This window comes from Hibiscus syriacus, unplaced genomic scaffold (genome assembly GCF_006381635.1).
Source record: "Hibiscus syriacus cultivar Baekdansim isolate YM2019G1 unplaced genomic scaffold, ASM638163v2 tig00110515_pilon, whole genome shotgun sequence".
NCBI lineage: Eukaryota > Viridiplantae > Streptophyta > Magnoliopsida > Malvales > Malvaceae > Hibiscus > Hibiscus syriacus.
Window position 1 is genome coordinate 82,121 of NW_024062769.1, and position 15,219 is coordinate 97,339.

Here is a 15,219-nt window from a genome sequence, read left to right on the forward strand (position 1 = left end):
AAATGTAGCTCCCAAGTGTTGGCCGAATATTCCTACATGCATAATATAAAGAAATAAACTAAGTATATAAACTATATAATGCATATAATATAATGATGTGCATAAGATGTGAACTATAGGTTATAATAATAACTCATGAATCATATGATAATGAATGAAATTAATATTATACTATAGATTATACATGAATATCAATCAATGATACAAACCATAGGTATAATGAAGAATGCACATACTATGATAATTCAAGTATAGTCTAATGTGAAGATGTATGCTCATAATAATATATATAGTGCATAAATAAGTAAATATAAGATAAAGTATGGAATAACTCCCTTAGAACCAGCTTTGAATAACATCCATGGTGTGATCAAGTCATGGAGAAAATTTGAGCTAGATAGGATCACATCAACTTGATACGGTCTTGAGTAAGTTCTCTAGAACTTGGGACAAGAGAATTGAGAGGAAAAAGGCTGGAACGTGTGTGAGATCAGAAGAGGAAAAATAAAAGCCATTAAAGTCCTAGAATGCAAACACGAGCGGATTGAGTGACATTCAAGTTTTTCTTGGAGTGACTTGTGAGGCTTTGTGAGAGTATATTCTGGTAAGGTCGTACACACATTTTGTTTTTCCTTATTTGCTAACATGTCTATTCCATCCAACATATTTGTAGTCAAAAGGACTTTGAACATTCAAAGTCAAGAAGATGAACAAACAGAGAATATCTTCTATACAAGATGTCACGTGGGAGATAAAGTTTGTGTGGTGATCATTGATGGAAGTTGTACAATGTACAAGTACTCATGGTGGAAAAGTTGGGTCTCAAGACTTCCAAGCATCCTCATCCTTACAAACTTTAGTGGCTCAACGATGTGGGTGAAGCCAAGGTAACCAAACAAGTTATTGTACCTTTCTCAATTGGGAGATACAATGATGAAGTCCTTTGTGACATGGAGCCCATGAGTGCAAGTCACATTATATTAGGACGTCCTTGGCAATTTGACAAGAAGGCTACTCACTATGGATTTTCCAATAAGTATTCATTCAAATACCAAGGGAGGAAAATCATGATGCTTCCAAGCCAAGTCCATGAATGCCAAGTGACCCTTAAGTCACGCATAGAAGAATGGGAGAAAGTTAAAGCCATGATAAAGTTGAAAGAGAATTTTTGCATGAGAAAAGAGTGGAGAGAGTTGAAAATGAGAAATAGAATGATTGAATATGGAGCAAGAGGAAAAGGAAATGAGAGTGAAAAACATATTTTATCTAATCGTACTCATATTCTTTCTTTTGATGTGTAGGACAATCCAATAGACTTGTCACTTCAAGTTGAAGATTCATGAAACATGTCTTTTGAAAAATCAATAAATGTGACTTTTGGTGATCCACAAGACATGTCCTTTGACATTTCAAATGATATACCTCTTAAAATTCAAAAGAATGTGCCAATTGAAGTACCAAGAGTTGATATCATTCATGCTCCAAGTATATTGCACATATTGAAGAGATTTCAGCAACCAATGGAATTTTTCATCATCAAGCAACCAACACCCATTAAACAACCTCCATGGTTTGCTATTTCCATTCATATTGTTAATAGTTTTTCATTTACTAACTTTGATTTGTTTTGCAGTAACTTATTTCATCCTTATGGTGAAATACTACCAACCTTAAAGGCAATCATTCGAGGCACAAAGGTGAAAGGACATGATCATTTAAATCATCACCAAGGAGTTATTATCTTCACCAAACGATATGTCTCTCCCATTCAAAGGACATATGATGGTTCCCAAACATTATGTCCTCCCATAAAAGGATGTGAAGTTACCATAATTGAAGCCAAGAGTTTCAACATTTCGTGTGAAGCAACTATTGAAGGAAAACATAAGGATTCAATTATTCCAACATCAAGAAGGTCTTCAATGAGAAACTACTTCGATTTGAGGACAAATCACCTAAAAGAAGGGGAGGATGATACGATCTAAACTAGCTCCAATTTTCTCCATGACTTAATCACACCATGGATGTTTTTCATTGCTGATTCGAAGGGAGTTCTTTCTTACCCTATCTTATATTATCATTTTATACATTCTATTATCAAAGCATGCATTCACATGTAGTATAAGTTATCATATTATTATTTCCATCATATTCTTAGTTGATCAAGTCTTTCATATCATTCAAATATATGCTATGATTACATATCATTTCTTAGGATATTATTATTACATGTTTCCATTTATCATTTATGAATACCATGTTATATGATATTCATGCATACAAAATATACCCATATCTTTATGATTGATATACAATGTTATAAGTATGTTAGATTAATCTTACATCCATTTAAGCATAATTCATTACATTCATGAAATGACAGCATGCTTAATCATTCATTTGTTAGCTCATATGCATTCATTTTAGCTCCTAGGTCTTACACATTAGCTTACATATGTTATATCATTATGTACTTAGATCATGACATGCATTCATAGCTTATATCACTTAAACACCTCACGACAACATGCATTTTACCTTAAATGAGCTCACACATTGCTTAATTTGTTTGTTTGTTGATTCCTATAGGTTAAACACAAAGCAAGGCATATTATGGTAGTTTGGTTAGCTAAAAGGACAAGCATAGCAGATCACACTAGCTCGTGAACATTATGGCAGCTCATTTCATCACGTAAGGAGCTTCAACTTAGCTGGAGGAGTTAGCATGTAGCTGAACTTAGCTGGAGGAGAGCTTTGGAACAAATTGCTGAAAACTGGACTAGAGGTAGCTGAAAGTAGCTGGGAGAGTAGCTGAGGAGATGAGAAGACCAAAGCTAACTAGCTTTAGTTCATCAAGCTATAACTCACCTAGTTAGCTACCAAGACACTTATCTAGCTTACCTTGAAGCTAGTTCATCTCTAGGCTGCCCAATGGATGCCATGTCATCTAGATACACGTTGGAAGCTATTTCACGCCTAGTTGTTGCCTATCTTCATTCCACTTCAAGACATCATCCGATGGTTGCAACCTCATCAAATCATAGCAAGAAGACCCATGTGCATTCATGTAGGCTGCCATGTGCATCATTCAAGCATGTGCACTCCTTATGACATCAAATTGGCGCCAAAACACCAAGGGATGCTTCTTATTCGGCCAAAGACTCTTTCCTCTTCATTTTGGCGCCCAAATAACTTCCAAATGCATTCAAATCATCCTTAGGGCCAAACCAACACATAACAATCCACCCAAGAGCATGTATTTTCATTAAAGTCTTATTTTTTCATTAAAAATCATGTCATTTTAGGAAGGTACAAGGGCTGGCTGAACCAACATGTACCTATTCGGCCAAGTCCCTTCAAAAACTATAAATAGGCCATTATATTTCATTTGTATTCAGACTTTTTGATTAATATAAGTGATTTATTCTCTTCTTTAAGTCCTGGTGACTTTTATTGACTTATCAAGTATTTTATCTTTGTGGCGTCAACCCCTTTCTTTTCACCTTGATACTTCTGATTCCTAGTTCATATAACTAGTGGGTCAAAGTACTTAATACCACCCCTTGAAGAAGCAATATAAAGTCTGGGTCTTTGCTTTTTATAGCATTGGTTCTTCTTTGAGTCTTCTTTAAGATACTATCCTCACAACCATCCCTTTGTTTCATAAACCATATAACCATAGCCATATCAACCATCTTCCGCTTCCATCTCTCATTTTAAACAGCCCACCTATTCACCATACGTCTACCACCCTTAACCCTCTCTTTTTGAGCCATTCACTTGTTCAAGTTGTTTTGCTTCATTCCTAGATCCACAATCAATTTGTTAAGGTATAAATGCCTTACATCACCTCGCATTTTGTATAACGCGAGGTATGTTAAATACCACACACGATAAATTTATCGGGACGTTTCAGTATCTATGGGACCTCGCGTTTTGTGTCACGCGAGGACATTAATTGAAATATTAAATTACATTATCTAAAAAGTGTATCCACGTTGGAAAAAACTTGTGTCCCGTATAACGTGAGACCTTGACTCGCTTTTCTTAAGACGCGAGGTAATCTTACATGTGTAGTTTGAGGTATTATTCTAACAAATCTGGTTTGGAGTACTGTTCTAAAAATATTTTTTGGGTTTTCTAAAGTAATAACGCCACATCATCCACTAGAATAATTCGTATTTGGAATTGGAAGAGATATTAGAACTCCATAACTACGGAGTACTGTTCTAACAAATCAGAACGAAAATTTTGGGTGACAAAATTAGATTGTTCAATTTCTCTCCGTAACTAGAGTTGGGAATTTGTAGAACTCCATTTATTTTTATTATAAACTTAGCATTTATTTATTTATTTATTTATTTTCTTCAATTCTTACCATAAAAGTTTACCTTAAAATGGGTCTTATTTTTATTTTAGTTTCTATTCGTGTTGACAACTTCAATGAAGTCAACATATTACATTTTTAAATATTACTATTTCTCTATTGTAATCATTTTATCAAATTTCAATATTAAAATTTTCTCAATAAATTTCAATTTAAAATTATTAATATTTGTCAGTGGCAAAAGATTAAGAATTTCTTTGGATAAGTAATTTTCTTTAGATGTATTTAAGTTATTAGAACTTTATGATATTCAAACCTAAGATTATGACCATAAAGACCAATCATTTAAACATTAAGTCAAAGTTAAAAATTTGTTAATATTTCATCACCCTCTATATTCAATTTGTATAATATTGAATTAAAGATTAAATTATTTTAAACTTCATTTGAGAATAAAAAGAATTATATAATTATTTATATTATTATAAAATTGATATAAAATCGTTCTAAAAATTAGGTTTATAATATTATTTATGAGAAAAATATAAATTTAAAATTGTTTGAAATTAAAAAAATATTATATAATTAAAAAAAATTAAACACATGGTTTCAACTTGTTTTTTTTTAAAGAGGATTTTGTATGATTAAGTGAATACGAAAACATACAAAATAAAACATCAATAGGACCTCATTAGAAAACCTCTCTAAGTTAAATGGAGAAAAATGTGTACACCTATACGATGTCAAAATGAGTTCAGGTTATGCACACAGTGATACAACGCACACCACCCAAATAACACACACACAGAGCAATAAAATATGAGAATAATACCAAAACAAAATCCAAACTACTTACAGGCCATCACCATACCTTCCAACTGATCACAAGCTTGTACCAAGGACGACACCGGCAAACACCTTACCGAACAAGGACTGGATCACGAACCAATTAGTAGAACCACACCCGGAGAAGTAAATCTCTCGTCTAGAGTAATCTTTTAAACAAGAGACAGACTGTACTGCAACCCTCAAATGAGCTTTGAACCATCATCCAACTTTTATAATATCTGATTAAAATTTTATAAATTTATATAATATTTATTTAATATATATATATACACGCACATATTAATGGTAATACAAATTGAAATGTGATTGCTAATAGATTGAGTAAAAAAATACAAAAACTAAAAATTAATTTGAAATGTAATATTTGGATGACTTTTAATTCATATATTAAAAGTTATATTTGTTTAAATTGAATCAAATTCTCTTATGGGTGGATATATAACAAATTGTAGCAAAGGGACACTGGTATTTCAATTCTGACCTTTTAATTTTGCATCGATTATAATTGGGTGATGATCCTAGGTTAGTGGGTTGCATATATTTCAGAGCAAGTTGCGAAGCAGTTTGGAAAATTTTAAGGACTTTCATTGAGTATGATACTAAGGTTGTTCGGTGGGATATGTTGGTTGTATTTGCATTTGGGTGGGCCTAGACACTCGAAAACCGCTAAACAGGAAAAACAAATAGCCTTACTGACTGGGACGTTTACTTATGCCACTTACCAATATGAGAAACTACGGTTCTACTGCTTTTTGTGTGGTAAACTAGGACATGGTGAGAAGTTTTTCCCTATGCGTATACTTCGAGAGAAAGATGATCTTGTGCCACAATGGGATGGATCTTTGAAAGCTCCCCCACGTGGACGAGGTAATCAAACGAGCCATTGGTTGCGGGGGTACTGTCCGGAAGAAGTTTTTGTCAACCTTGAAGGACAGGGCTGTTGTGATACACTCAGAAGTCTCGGATCTAACGGGTCAAATGAAAGCATGGGTAGAGAGCACATTTCAGTATTCGAGTGTTGGTTTGTCTCTGGTAAATGGTGCGGACATTATTACGACATCGGTTGAGGAGGCAAATCCTATGCACAAGCACAATAATGTTAAATGACAACGAAATACTCTAGAAACTTTGGTGTTGCAAATTGAAAACATGTCTAGAAATGTTGAGATATTGATAGGCCTGAGTTCCCAGGCTAGCTGGATGCAATGAAGCTTCTTAGTTGGAACGTCCGGGGCTTGGGGAAGCCCCGGGTAGTTGGGCAGCTCCAGTATTTACTGAGAGACATCAACTCGGTTGTAGTTTTTTTGATTGAGATAGAACTATAGGATTTTAGGATTAAAGGTGTTAGGAGATTGTGTGATTATGCTAATGGGATAGATGTTAGTTCTCGAGGTAGTTGTAGGGGCTTGTGTTTGGCTTGGAGAAGTGAGTGTGATGTTAAATTACGGTCTATTTCAGATGTACATATTGATGTGATCATCTCCAGAATGGACGATGGAGCCACTTGGCGATGTACTGGCTTCTATGGAGCACATGAGGAGTAGAAGCGCCGTGAGTCTTAGAATTTGTAGAGACAATTGGATGATATTCATGAGATCTCATGGCTGGTTATTGGCGATTTCAACGAGATTGTTTTCTCCAGAGAAACAGGGTCGGTTAGATCACAGTGCTAGACATATAGAAGGATTTCGTTCGGCCTTCAATGACTATGGGTTGGAGGATATTGGATTTGTAGGGTCTAGTTTACTTGAGAGCGTGGGTGACGGGTTAAGAACAATATTCGAGAACGATTGGATATAGGTTTGCCAACACTCTTTGGTAGGAGCTTTCCCTCACATTCACTATCACATTTGGTGCATTCGATGTTAGATCATTGTCCGCTTTTGATCGATACTATGGTAAACGCTTAACATGTTCATCATCGTCACTTTCGGTTTAAAGTAGCTTGGCTCCTTGAAGAATCCTACGAACCGGATGTTAAAAGGTTATGGGAAGAATCTTCAGGTATGATTATAGATCGTATGGACTATATGAAACGTGGACTCAACATATGGTTCAAGAGATTAAGGAGAGATAAGCGATTGACCGAAGCTGATCTGAAGAAACGGTTAGAGGAGCTTATGGAGCTCTCCCTCTTCACTGACATACTCGACGAGATTACGTATGGTCGACTAAATTTGAATATGGAAGTGATAAAAAGAAATTCTATTAGGAGAAACGGGCTAGAGAAAAATGGTTGAAAAATGGTAATAATAACACATCCATTTTTCATAAGTTCGCCACTCAAAGAAAATGTCGCAACCCAACACAGACTTTGAACAATAATACGAGAGAAAGTATTATGGAAGATGAAGAGATTGAAGCTCATGTGAGACGTTATTTTCAGAACTTGTTTACTTCAAAGGAAGGTTTTATTAATGGTGATATTTTAAATGGCTTTATTCTTCGATTACAGCTAGTATGAATGATGATTTTTTTTGTCGAGTTCACTTTGGATGATGTTACACAGGCAATAAAGGATATGAGTCCCCTTAAATCAGTGGGAGCGGATGGTCTTGGTATGGTATTCTATCCACGGTTCAGGCATATAGTTGGAAAAGATTCTGATGTGTTTTGTATTGGTTTGCTCGGAGGCATGTATTATATGTTGGATGTAAACATTACTCATATTGTCCTTATTCAAAAAGTTCAATCTCTTTCAAACATTTCTCAATTTAGTCCTATTAGCCTCTGTAATAAGCTGTTTAAGATTGCCTCAAAGATGGTTGTCAACTGGATGCAGAACTTATTCAACATTTGTATTGATGACGCTTAGAGTGCATTTGTTCCGGGGAGACAAATTACTGACATCATTATTGTAGCTTATGAGGTGCTCAATTCCTTTGTTAATAAGTGAAGAGGTAAGAATGGTTATTTTGCAGTTAAGTTGGACATGAGTAAAGCCTATGATAGGGTGGAATGGCGATTTTTATGGGTGGTTATGGAACAGATGGGTTTTGCGATGGAGTGGATCTCAATATTGAAAGGATGCGTTTGTTATCTATCTTACGCGATCTTCATCAACGGAATAGTAGGTGAGACTTTTCTTCCTCAAAGGGGACTTCGCAAGGCGATCCTCTAAGTCCTTATTTGAAGTGAAGGACTTTTACTATTATTCGTTTCCTGAATAGTGGAGATGGTTGTTTGGGAGTCCGGATTAATCGTTATGCTAAATTAGTGTCCCACCTCATGTTTGCTGATGATTACCTTATTCTTGAGGAAGCAAAAACACCGACATCGGGTGTGATTAAGGAGATCCTTTGATGTTACGGACCAATGATAGACAGTTTTTTTTCTGTTTCGTAAAATAAATAAGATTGTCTAGGACGTTGGATTTAAAACCCAAGTTAATTTTTTTAGCATAGTTTAATATGATAATATTTATTCATACTACTAATTATTATTTAATACTAACTATATTAAAAAATTGCAGACATTTCACAAGCTCGTAAGTTTATTTACCTGTTTACCATTTATTAACCAATAAACCATAGCCCAAATGTAAACCTATGTAGAACCTAGGTATTCGAGTCAAATATGCATCGAAGTTCTAATACACATAAGGTTGTACTCAACATATGCACTTAGTGCCCTTACACACTATTATGCTGCACTAAATGTCCTTACACACTAGTGCTAATATAAACCTGCACCTGCTGGACTCTATGGTATGTCAATTACACCCTATCCTTCATTGACTTACTTGGGCATAAAGTCTATTTTATTTGATCCATCCATGGAAAAGTATATTATCATAATTTAACATTGGGCAGTTCATACTCGAAATATCATTCATGATAAATATCATATATGTTCATGATAAACATCATGTGTAACGATCAGTGATAAATGCATTTTATATTCAACTTTGCATATTTAGAATATGTCAAATATATTATAAATGACATAATTATCATGCCAACATAAATAAGGTAGACTCGTCGCAAGTCCTACCTGATGATGTATAAAACATCAATGTATAATTTTATTCATGCATTGCACTCATTTTGACATCATATACAACTCAAAATATAAGCCTAACTAAGCTTTAACTTGATCCTTTTCTTCTAATTTGGTTAAATCACAAAATTTGTCATAATTTCATGTTCCGGCAGTTTGCGCTACTTTTAAAGAAATATTTTGTATTAATATACACATTTAAAAATTATTGCACTTATACCAATGGAAACTAGACTCAAATACAAATCTATCCATATAAGGAACTCCTTTTAGTTCAATTTGTACACTTTACGGTGAAATTTCAAATTTGACCGACATAATTTGTTTTGAGCAGAATTTGTTGCCTCGTTTTCTGACATCAAAATTAGTTTTCGTTTGCTATAAACATAACTAGACTGGTATACTAATCCAACGATATAGAAATCAGCGTCTAATCATTTTTGTAGAATTTATAGTGATTTTCTAAACTTAGTGTCTAAAACATAAATTGTAAGCAGATTTCACCAATGTGCATTTTCAACTTTTTCACTAATTCTATTAGCTCACCAAATGCACATATATGCATGCATCACAAATCACACAATATTTTAGGAGTCGCTCCTTACCATAGTAACTCCGTCACTGGCTCATCGCAAGCCAATTTTAGGAGTCACATAACATTTATAAGCTTAATTTATCATCCTTCAAATTTTCTCAAATTTTCTATTTGATCTGATTTTCCGAATTTTTACCGAACTCTAACACTTTCTAGTTTTTAACACAATTTCCAATTCAAGAATCTGATTTCAATAAAATCCTTCATATATTCCATAAACCCTAATGTGAATATAAACCCTAGAATTTGGGATATTTGAACACAAATCAAATTAGCAAACAATAATGGTACCAAATGATAGCGTTTTTCGAATAGAACAATTTTCTATTTCACGAAATGATACAAAATCCAAAGGAAATTGCTCAAAAATGAAATACAAAATTTCTCTTACCTTGGTCATGGGGGGCACGAAATAGAGCTGGAAATGACTAAGTTTTCATGAAATGTTTACTTCATTTCATGTTAATTTGGCCTTAATTTAAGCTTAAATGAATTAAAAATTCATATAATGTGAATTGTCCATTTTGCCGTTAATGAAACTTGATATTTACCATAATACCAAGATACATAACCCTTTTCATCTTTCAAATTCAAAGATGGACAAAATATTTCACCCTTTACAACTTTGCCCATGCAATCTTTCTAAAATTTCAATCATGTCATTTTTCATCCAATGGTCCAAATTGAACATGTAAATAAATTTCTCAAATCCAGTGGTCCATATTATTACCCATCATTTTAACATGTGGAAGTACTATTTATATGCTTAATTTATCATCCTTCAAATTTTCTCAAATTTTCTATTATATCTGATTTACCGAATTTTTACCGGACTTTAACACTTTATAGTTTTTAACACAATTTCCAGATCAAGAATCTGATTTCAATAAAACCCCACTATCAAGAGTAAACTATCCATTCATGGAATAAAAAACTTATTGGGAAAATTACCAATTAGGTCACTGGACTTTTCCTAATTTTCTATGTTGGCCACCAAATTTTAAAATTTACATTTTGGTTACTAACCAAATTTTGGGGTATTACAATTCTTCCCCCTTAAGAAAATTTATCCTCGAATATTCAATACGTACCAGATGTAAATAGATAAGGATATTGCTTTTCATATAATGTTCTATTTTTTCTTTCGATTAACTTTTTTTCAACCTTTGATTTCTCTGATGATCGTTTATTCGATATAGCAACACATGCTTTAAATTGTATTCTATAATCAAAACACCATCTTTCTTTAACGACAATCACGTATTCAAAACTTTCATAATATAAATGTCTTTTGGTTTTATCATATCAACCACCACATAGTTTTTTCCTATTTGCAGTTGCTAAGCATGCCATCATTCTTTAACGAATTCAATCCATTTCATTTCTTTTGATTCCTTCGAGTCAACACATACTTTTGACTATTGAGATTCGTATAGATATAGTGTCACTCACCATGTAGATAGTGGTGTTATATCAATAAAGTAAACAAACCTATTGCCAACTCGAGATCGTGAGTCAGATAATTTCTTTCATTCTTCTCTAATTGCTTTAAAGTATAAACCAAAACTTTTCCTCTTGTACGTACATGCATCCCAGACCATTATGAGACACATTACTATAATTCACATAATCTTTTTCCAGATTCTAATTATATTGACCTTGAAGCTTATGTCAATATTCTTTTTAACATGTCTTTCCTCAATAACTTGGTTAGAGGGAATATAATCGTCAAAAAGTTCTTTATGAACCTTCAAAACTAACTAGCAAATCCCAAGAAAATTCAAAATTTCAATACATTATTGGAATTTATCATTCGACTATATCTCGTGCTTCCATGATATTTATTCTTATCCCCTTAGTCGAGTCCACGTGGCCAAGGAATACGACCTTATACAATCAACATTTACACTTGGTGAACTTAGCATGCAATTTTTGTCCAGAATAGTTGGAAGAGCTATACAAAAACAGACACCGTGTTCTTCTCTGGTCTTTCAAGAGATCACAATAATATCAATGAACACTACCACCAACTAATCCAAGTGTAACTAAAATACTCGATTTATCCAATCTATAAGTGTCGTAGGAACATTTGTTAAACCAAACGACATTATCGCAAACTCGCAATGTTAATATCGAATTTTGAAAATTGTCTTCGAAAGATCTTCTTTCTCATCTTTAACTAATCATATCCCGATAGGAGATCCGACTTGGGGACACCAATGCACCATTTTAACTGATCAAAAGATTATCAATCCTTGAAAGAGGAAACTTGTTCATCTTTGTTACCTTATTTAACGGAAGATAATCCATGTATAATTGCATAGACTCCTCTTTCTTTTTCATAGTAACAATGGTGCATCCCAGATGACACGCTTAGTCTTGTAAATCTCCTGTCTTAACAATTCTACTAACTATGCCTTAACTCTATAAGCTCAATCCAAGCAATTTGATACGGGATATAGAAATAAATGGAAATACCGAGAAACATCTCTATTTTACTTTCTACATCTCAATAGCCTTAATTGAATCCAATTTATGCATTTCTAATTGGTTTTAATAATCATGCATACTTGGAAATGATTCTACAACATCCATAACATCATAATTCATTCTTGATTAATCAAAATTTAAATTCCCCTTTATCCACCATATTCATGAATTCATGATTTCAAACATGGAAAACATGAACAAATTAGATCAAATTATATAGAATTTCATGTAGGTCAATTTCCTTTTTCATGCTTTAATCCAAATATCTAATAATTTGGCTTAAAAAATTAAAAAGAAAATTTGTGTCAGCTTGATATGGAGGTCACGGCTAGGGATGGAGAAGATGGAGAGTTTCTTGATTTTTTCGTTATAAAAATCTATGAACACTTGGCTTTTAACTAACTAAGAGGAATTAAAATTTCATTTGATATGAATTTACAATTTTACCATTATAAAATCATGATAATTACCATTCCATATCATGATATCATAATCCTTGCATCATCAAAGTCAAATATGAAAATTCATATTCATATTTTCCAACTTTTCATTGCACTTTTCCAAAAATTTCAATCTTACCATTTTTATCCAACGATCCCAATTTAACATGGAAAAATCAACATAAAATCAATGGTCCATGTCAAATTCCACTAACTTAAGACATGAAAATAATAATATATACATTACTTAATCATCCATCAAAATATATCAAAAATATGATTAGATTTGATTATCTGTATTTTTCTAAAACTTTATCGCTTTATCGCTTTTAATACAAATTCTGGATCAAAAAATCTGAAACCAACGAAAACTTAATTATTGGGGTTAAACTCTTCATTTAAGGGATAATATTTTTAGGAAAACTACCACTTTGGTTCTTAAACTTTCCCCAATTTTATACTTTAGCCACTAAACTTTTAAAAATTACATTTTTGTCACTATCCAAAATTTTTGGATATTACAATTCGTCCTTGAATTTTTAGGATGTACATGATACAAAAGATAAATATACAACTTTTTCATCTTATCTTTCTCTTTCCGGTATAGCTTTCTCGACCTTATGATTTTCTTTGGTGAATTTGAACAAGTAGTATCACTTAATTCTTCAGTTCTTAGACTTCTTAGTCCAATATCTTTACCTCTTATTCCTCGTAAGTCAAATTTGATTGAATCTCAATCTCTTTTGGATATATTAATATGTGAAGGATCAGAATTACATCTCTGATGCATTGATATATGAAGTACATTGTAAGTCTTATTTATTTCTGGGGTAGTGTTACTTGATAAACCACCATAAAATTCTTTTCAAAACGTCATATGGACAAAAAAATCTCAAGCTTAACTTCATTTTCTATCTAAATCATAACACCTTTTTCTACGGTGATATATTGAGAAATACTTTATCTTGAACTTGATATTCAATTTCTTTTATTTTCAGGTCCGATTTTAAACTTCTGTCGATTCATAGCATCTTAAAATTATCTTAAAAAATTTGACAACTTCTTTATTTAGATCAGGACCCACTATATCGTGATCCTTGAGTTTACAACAGATTAATGACACTCGATATTTCCTTCCATATAAAACTTCATAGGGAATCGTCTTGATATTCATCTAGTGACTATTATTATAACAAATTTCGATAAAAGTAATTACTTTTTCCATGATTATTTGTATACAATTTTACATGCCCTTAACATGTCTTCCAAAATCTTAAAGTAAACCTTGGATCTTTGTTATATATTATTGTAACAGGTACTCCATGTAGTCGAAATGTATCTTTAATATACAACTCAACATTTTTATCTAATAGGTAATCAATTCAAAATGGAATGAAGTGGGTCGACTTGGTTAATCTATAACTTATCACCTTGATTGAATCTTTCTTATTGAGTGCCAAAGGTAGCCCTATTACAAAATTCATCATCATTGTTTCCCATTTCCACTGAGGAATAGAAATAGGTTACAAAAGTCCCGAAGGCACTTTATATTCTAGTTTGATTTGTTAACATGTCTGGTATTTGGAAACAAACTCTATTATAGTTCTCTTAATACCTGACCAAAAGTATCAACTTTTTAAATCTATGTACATCTTGTTTCCTCTAGGGTGCATAGTCAAAGGACTACAATGTCTGTAACCCCCTCAGACCGATGTGGGTGACCTGATCCGATCTTTAGTGTCACATTAGGGCCATTGGAGCGACCCACCGTAAAATATAGGGAAAATTAAACTTTTTGATAAAACGCTTAAAATCATAAAACAATTTATAAATACAAAAGTAAAATTTATCAATATTCAGAAATAAAATAAATATCAGACTCATATATAAAAGAAAAATACAAGCTACATGCCCCTAATCATATGCACCATACTCCGTAAACAACGCTAGTAATCCCTCCAACCTAACAGCATATGCAACTCCCCAGAACTGCATAACCTAAAGGAGTACCTTGGGGCTTGAGAGCCTACCCAAGAAAGTTCTCAGGGCCACGGGCCTACCCAAGAAAAATCTCGGGGCCGCAGAGCCTACCCAAGGGTGGCCTTATGTCCATAAGGGATTACAAGTCGGTGCTGATCTTATAAACGGAATTACCAATAGCAACTGAACATGCCAGAGATAGGAATTACCAATCGGTGCAAAAACTATAAAAAGAATTACCCGCAACGACTGAACCTGCCAGAGTCTTCATACTAGATTCAAGAGTACCGCAAATAAAGTATTTTCAGTCAGTAAATAGATATATTAGAAATCATAGAAAACATACATGTTATAAGGGAACATAGTAGAGGTTCCAGATAATATTCGGAGATATTGAATAATCTTATCGGGGAGAGAAACAATGATCTTCAGAATACCGATAGAATTCCAGAAGTTAGAATCACTAACGAAAGAATTCATTAGCTAACAGAATCATTAGTTATTCAGAATGTGATTTATTAGGATCATATTGTATTTAG